The sequence below is a fragment of the Rhinopithecus bieti genome, unplaced genomic scaffold (genome assembly GCF_001698545.2).
Source record: "Rhinopithecus bieti isolate Rb0 unplaced genomic scaffold, ASM169854v2 scaffold_4541, whole genome shotgun sequence".
Taxonomy (NCBI): domain Eukaryota; kingdom Metazoa; phylum Chordata; class Mammalia; order Primates; family Cercopithecidae; genus Rhinopithecus; species Rhinopithecus bieti.
This window is the reverse complement of record NW_016804414.1, coordinates 881,713-889,379: the sequence shown is the minus strand read 5'-3', so window position 1 is coordinate 889,379 and position 7,667 is coordinate 881,713.

Sequence of the window (7,667 nt, the reverse complement as noted above, 5' to 3'; positions counted from 1 at the left end):
AAACTGTTTCAGAACATTTAAAAGTGTATTCTTTAAATTCTTCATGAAACGAGGAAAATAATAAACTGTACATCCAATAAGAAAACACACACACACATAAAATTACAGATTAAAAAATCACAAATGAAACACAAAAAACAGAATCCTAAAACATATTTTAAAAATAATATACCAAGAATAAGTAGGCTTTATTTGTAAGATATCAAGATATTTCCATTTTAAATGTATGAATAAGATTTATCACAGATTCATATTAAATTAAAAGAAAATGATCTGTAGAGTTTCATGTTAAATATTTTGAAAATTCAGCATCCATTTTAATTAAAAAATCTTAACCATGAATATTAAGAATATTTAAAATTTGATAATACCTACCTATTAAGCATTGTGCGTAATAAAAAACTGGAAGCAATCCCATTAACATCAGAATCAAGACAAGCATATCTACTGTCATTTAATATTACTCAACTTTACATATTATTTGCAAATAAATTGATAATGTACCTTGAAATCTCCTCAAATCAACTGAAAGTCCTTTACAAATAACAGTTGAAGTAATAATAATACAATACACTAGAAGCAAATAATTCATTTACAATATCTACAAAGATAATAAAATACTTAGGGGTCAACTTGCTTAGGGATACACAGGAATAAATAAAATAATTAGACACTAACAACAGATGTGCTAGAACTATAGGATAAAACTCTAAATGTGCCCCAACAGACAAAAGTGGAGATTTAAACAAATGGAAGATAGACTATGTTCTTGGAGAGAAAGATTTAATATATAAAGTTGTTATTCTGCCTAATTAATCGATTAATTTAGTATGGAGCCAGACTCTGGGTCCCTTCATCTCAGCTTCCGGCTACCAGCTACCAGCCTCTCCTAGGCAGGTGGCTACTGACTTGCAGGCCTCAGTCTCTGCTGAGAGACTTAGCAAGGAGCCCAGAACAAGGGTGTGATGCTAGTAAATCCCAGAAAGTGCTCGATGTTTCATGCTCCCAGGACCCTGGCAAGAAGAAGTTTGGTGTTGACCAGTGTGATTATGCTAAATCCACCTGACCTTCAAAGGATCAGGAGGGAGGAGCATGGGTGGGCTAAATCATTCCCAGTCTGAAGGATTGCTGAGAAACACAAAGCTAAAGTTGAGCAGCAAAAGACTCCTCTGCCTTTCAGAACCAGTGAAATTCAGCACCTCCAGCACCAGACCTGAGCTTGATAACCCACAAAAGAAAATAACTCTTTATGACCACAACTCCAGAAACTGCAACAAAGCAAAACAGGAAACAAGACAGATCCAGAAGACAATTCTAAGGAGAAAAACAAAGCAAAACACACACACACACACACACACACACACACCCCACAAGAAGATTGAGAAGCCCTGAGAAACACAAAATTGTTGTAATGAGAAATGTGAAACTATGGAAAATATTTTAAGCTTGTCTCTCAAACAAAGAACTATATTTTAAACAGCTCCATGTAGTGTTCCTAAAAATCAATAGAGATCAATAAGCCAACAGAAAAACAGGCAAAAGTAACGGATAGGGTGAAAAAAAGCAGACTCTCAGGACTCCAAACTCACCGTGCCAAAGGTGGGAACTGAGTCTTGCAAAGCTGCCTTCCTTTTGCTCCCAAGCAGAGAGCTGTGATTTCACAACCCTGTATCATAGCCTCATCCATAAGCCAGATTCCTGCAAGGAAAGAAGGTCACGTTTCTCCCTAGTGGGCTCTACCTCTTTTAGGATGTATAACCCACTGTTTGGGGTGAGCAAAGGAAGAAAGCACTTTCCCTTCCCCAGGCAGAGCTGGTTCTGGGTGGACAGTGGGTTGGGGGCTGGATGTCCTGGGCAGTGTGGGCAGCCAGCACAGTCACGGGAAGAGCCCTGATGGCACCTGGGAGCATTCAGAGGGTCAGCTGAGTCTTCAGCATCCCCAGGTTTCAGCACTAGGCCTACTACAAATTAGCCCTAAAACCGAGTTCTGTTAAATCTCACCCTGACAATGCCAATTACCAGCTTATTTTCTCAGGTACAGGAGAAGGGCAAGAACAGAAATCATTCGTGTGCCTACCTCAAGATGAACACATAACTGACTTTTTCATCTACCCCTGCCTTTCACTTGTAAAATGCATATTCACTGAGCACTAATCAGAGCCTCTCAAGAATGTAACCACCTGCCTCATTGCCTACCCTCCCTCCTTTTCAAGAATTGCTGGCTAGAGGTGGTGGCTCATACCTGTAATCCCAGAACTTTAGGAGGCCAACACGGGCAGATCACGAGGTCAGTAAATCGAGACCATCCTGGCTAACACGGTGAAACCCCGTCTCTATTAAAAACACAAACAATCAGCCAGGCATGGTGGTGGGCGCCTGTAGTCCCAGCTACTCGGGAGGCTGAGGCAGGAGAATTGCTTGAACCCAGGAGGCAGAGGTTGCAGTGAGTCGAGAGTAGATATCGTGCCATTGCACTCCAGCCTAGGTGACAGAGCGACACTTCATCTCAAGAAGAAAAAAAAAAAAAGAATTACCCTCCTGCTTCATCTTTGTTCTTTCCTCTTTAAATACTGAAGTTCCCCAAACCATCTTTGGTTGTGGTTTGTGTTTTTCCTGGGCTCCTCCTCAACCTTGACTAAATAAACCTCAAATCAATTGAGACCTGCCTCAGTCACTTTTTTGTTTATAACAGTCGTGGACAAGGAAACAAAATGGCTCTTCAACATATGAAAAAATACTCAATTTTGTTGACTATAAGATGAATGCACATGAAAACTATACTGAGGTACTATTTCTAACATATCAAATTGCAAAGATCAAATATTTGGTAACCCACTGCTTGGGGTGAGGAAAGAAAGAGAGCACATTTTGTTCCCCAGGCAGAGCTGCTCCATGCTAGGAGGGTCTGTGTGGGCAGTGGGCTGGGGGCTGGATGCCCTGTGCAGTGGGGGCAGCCAGCAGTGTCATGGGCTCTGCTGGCACCTAGGAGCATTCAGCTGTGTCTTCAGCAGCCCCAAGTTTCAGCACTAGGCCATGCAATGCCACATTATCAATTAAACAGGCTTCCAGCATTCATCCAGGAACTTCCAGGAGAAAAGTGTGCTTGCAGATCCAAAGGAATGACAAAATAGGAAGCCCTAAATCATTAATAAATAAGGACCTGGTTCTATTTTATGTAGCTGTGCAAAGTCTCTCTGCATGTTCTAGTCATGGGGCATGTAAGTGATGAGTCCAGGGACACATAGCAAAAAACAAGGCAGGATTTAAACAAACTCAGATAGATTTTGTATGCTTGTTCCATAAATCTGGAGTTCTCAGGGGGCTCACAAAGGGAGATCTTAAAGTGCAGTTTCCCGCTCCACCGCTATGGCTGTTTTTTATCACCACACCTCTCACACCCAATGTGTGGGGTTTTTCTTATACCAATCAATTCACCTACTCTCCATACACCAGCTGTTGTCCTACAATTCAATCCAGTTCTGACACCGTCTATCTGAAGTTACCATCAGCCCCTACAAGTTAAAGATCCCCCAAGACTGCCCCTGCTTCAGATGCCAATAGCTAGTTCCAGGCCTCTCCTATTTCTGACCAACCAATTATAAATTGGATAAAATCTTGGCTATCAATCCCATGACCCCCTCCCCAGGTTCAATAATTTGCTAGAATGGCTCACAGAACTCAGGGAAACAGTGCACTTGTTATTACTGATTTATTATTTAGAAAAATACAACTGAGAACCAGTCAAATGGAAGAGAAGCATAGGACCAGGTATGGGAGGCAAAGGGGTGCAGTGTCGCTGTGTTCCCTCTGGGCACAGCACCCTCCCAGCACCTCCATGTGTTCATCAACCCAGAATTGCTCTGAACCTTGTACAGGGTTTCTGTGTGTGTGTGTGATTTTATTGTGTAAACATGATTGGTTAAGTCATTGGCCACTGGTGAGTGAATCTATCTACAGCCCTTCTCCTCTCCAAAGGTTGGTTCCTTTGGCAACCAGCCCCCATCCTGAAGCTATCTAGGAGACCCAACCACCAGTTATCTCATTAGCATTCAAAAGACATTCTAATCACTTATGAGATCCCAAGAGTTTTAGAAGCTGTGTGTCGACAACAGGGCAAAGACCAAATATACATATTCCTTGTTGTGTCACAAGCTCCATATCATCTTACATAGCATGTTAAGGGGTGTGCCTCTATAATTTTTCAGCATGTACAGTCTTCAGGTGACTGACATGCACACTGTGGGGTCACCACACATCCCATGCACTTCTGTCATAAATAGCTCACAGTACCTGATCTCAGAGAGATTATCTAGTGAAGGAAAGTCATGTGGACTATACTCTTTAATGGTAGCTGGAGAGCTGTAGTTTTATCTCCATGCTTCCTTTCTTTTCTCAAGCCATGAAGAGTCTCCTATAGTAGAACATTCTGCAACTCCCAGCAAGATTGACACAGAAGGTGGGTGCTTTCTGCATTTCCAACTGAGGTACCCAGTTCATTTCATTTGGACTGGTTGGACAGTAGGTGAAGCCCACAGAGGGTGAGCTGAAGCAGGTTGGGGCATCACTTCACACAGGAAGTGCAAGGGGTCAGGGAATTCTCTCCCCTACCCAAGGGAAGCTATGAGGGACTGTGTCATGAGGAATGGTGCACTCCAGCCCAGATACTGAGCTTTTCCCATGGTCTTCACAACCTGCGGACCAGGAGATTCCCTCTGGTGCCTACGCCACCAGGGCCCTGGGTTTCAAGCAAAAAACTGGGCAGCTGTTTGGCCAGACACTGAGCTAGCTGCAGGAGTTTATTTTTTCCATACCCTAGTGGCACCTGGAATGCCAATGAGACAGAACCGTTCACTCCCCTGGAAAGGGGGCTGAAGCCAATGAGCCAAGTAGTCTAGCTTGGGGAGCCCCATCCCCATGGAGCCCAGCAAGCTAAGATCCACTGCCTTGAAATTCTCACTGCCAGCACAGCAGTCTGAGGTTGACCTGGTAGGCTGGAGTTTGGTTGAGGAGGGGCATCCACCATTGCCGAGGCTTGAGCAGGTGGTTTTACCTTCACGGTATAAACAAACCACCAGGAAGTATGAACTGTGCAGAGACCACCACAGCTCAGCAAGGCTGCTTTGGCCAGCCTGCCTCTCTAGATTCCTCCTCTCTGGACAGGGCATCTCTGAAAAAAAGGCAGCAGCCCCAGTCAGGGGCTTACAGACAAAACCCACATCTCCCTGGGACAGAGCACCTGGAGGAAGGGGCGGCTATGGGCACAGCTTCAGCAGACTTAAATGTCCCTGCCTGACAGCTCTGAAGAGAGCAGTGGCTCTCCCAGCACAATATTTGAGCTCTGCTAAGGGTCAGCCTGCCTCCTCAAGTGGGTCCCTGACACCCATGTATCCTGACTGGGAGACACCTCCCAGTAGGGGATGACAGACACCTCATACAGAAGAGCTCTGGCTGGCATCTTGTGGGTGCCCCTCTGGGATGAAAATTCCAGAGGAAGGAACAGGCAGCACAATCTTTGCTGTTTTGCAGCCTCCACTGGTGATACCCAGGCAAATAGGGTCTGGAGTGGACCTCCAGCAAACTCCAGCAGACCTGCAGCAGAAGGGTCTGACTGTTAGAAGGAAAACTAACAAACAGAAAGGTATAGCATCAATATCACAAAAAGGAAGTCCACTCAGAGACCCCATACAAAGGTCACCAACATCAAAGACCAAAAGCAGATAAATCCACAAAGATAAGGAGAAACTAGCCCAAAAAGGCTGAAAATTCCAAAAACCAGACGCCTCTACTCCTTCAAAGGATCACAGCTCCTCGTCAGTAAGGGAACAAATCTAGACAGAGAATAAGTTTGACAAATTAACAAAAATAGGATTCAGAAGGTGGGTAATAGCAAACTCCTCTGAGCTAAAGGAGCATGTTCTAACCCAATGCAAGGAAGTTAAGAACCTTGAAAAAAGATTATATGAATTGCTAACTAGAATAACCAGTTTAGATAATAACATAAATGACCTGATGGAGCTGAAAAACACAGCATGAGAACTTCGTGAAGCATACACAAGTATCAATAGCTGAATCAATCAACCAGAAAAAAGGATACCAGAGATTGAAGATCAACATAATGAAATAAAGCATGAAGGCAAGATTAGAGAAAAAAGAATAAAATGGAATGAACAAAGCCTCCAAGAAATATGGTACTATGTGAAAAGACCAAATCTACGTTTGATTGGTGTACCTGAAAATGACAGGGAGAATGGAACCAAGTTGGAAAACACTCTTCTGGATACTACCCAGGAGAACTTCCACAACCTAGCAAGACAGGCCAACATTCAAATCAGGAAATACAGAGAACACCACAAAGATACTCTTTGAGAAGAGCAACCCCAAGACACATAATTGTCAGATTCACCAAAGTTGAAATGAGGGAAAAAATGTTAAGGGTAGTCAGAGAGAAAAATCAGCTTACTCACAAAGGGAAGCCCATCAGACTAACAGCGGATCTCTCAGCAGAAACCCTACAAGCTAGAAGAGAGTGGGGGCCAATATTCAACATTCTTAAAGAAAAGAATTTTCAGCCCAGCATTTCATATTCTGCCAAACTAAGTTACATAAGCTAAGGAGAACACAATCCTTTACAGACAAGCAAATGCTGAAAGATTTTGTCACCAGCAGGCCTGCCCTACAAGAACTCCTAAAGGAAGCACTAAACACGGAAAGGAACAACTGGTACCAGCCACTGCAAAAAACTACCAAATTGTAAAGACCATCGATACTATGAAGAAACTGCATCAACTAATAGGCAAAATAATCAGCTAGCATCATAATGACAGGATCGAATTCACAGATAACAATATTAACCTTAAATGTAAATGGGCTAAATGCCCCAATTAAAAGACACAGACTGGCAAATTGTACAAAGAGTCAAGTCAGCATCAGTGTGCTGTATTTAGGAGACCCATCTCATGTGCAAAGACACACATAGGCTCAAAATAAAAGGATGGTGGAATATTTACCAAGAAATGGAAAGCAAGAAAAAGCAGGGGTTGCAATCCTAGTCTCTGATAAAACAGACTTTAAACCAACAAAGATCAAAATAGACAAAGAAGGCCATTACATAATGGTTAAGGAATCAATGCAACAAGAAGAGCTAACTGTCCTAAATATATATGTACCCAATACAGGAGCACCCAGATTCACAAAGCAAGTTCTTAGAGGTCTACAAAGAGACGTAAACTCCCACACAATAACAGTGGGAGACTTTAACACCCCACCATCAACATTAGACAGATCAACGAGACAAGAAAATTAACAAGGATATTCAGGACTTAAACTCAGCTCTGGACGAAACAGACTTTATAGACATCTACAGAACTCTCCACCCCAAATCAACAGAATATATATTCTCAGAACCTCATTGCACTTATTCTAAAATTGACTTTCTATTTGGAAGTAAAACACTCCTCAGCAAATGCAAAAGAATAGAAATTGTAACAATCTCTCAGACCACAGTGCAATTAAATTAGAATTCAGGATTTAAAAACTTACTCAAAACTGCACAACTATGTGGAAACGGAACAACCTAATCCTGAATGACTCCTGGGTAAATAATGAAATTAAGGCAGAAATAAAGATGCTCTTTGAAACTAATGAGAACAAAGACACAACGTCCCGGA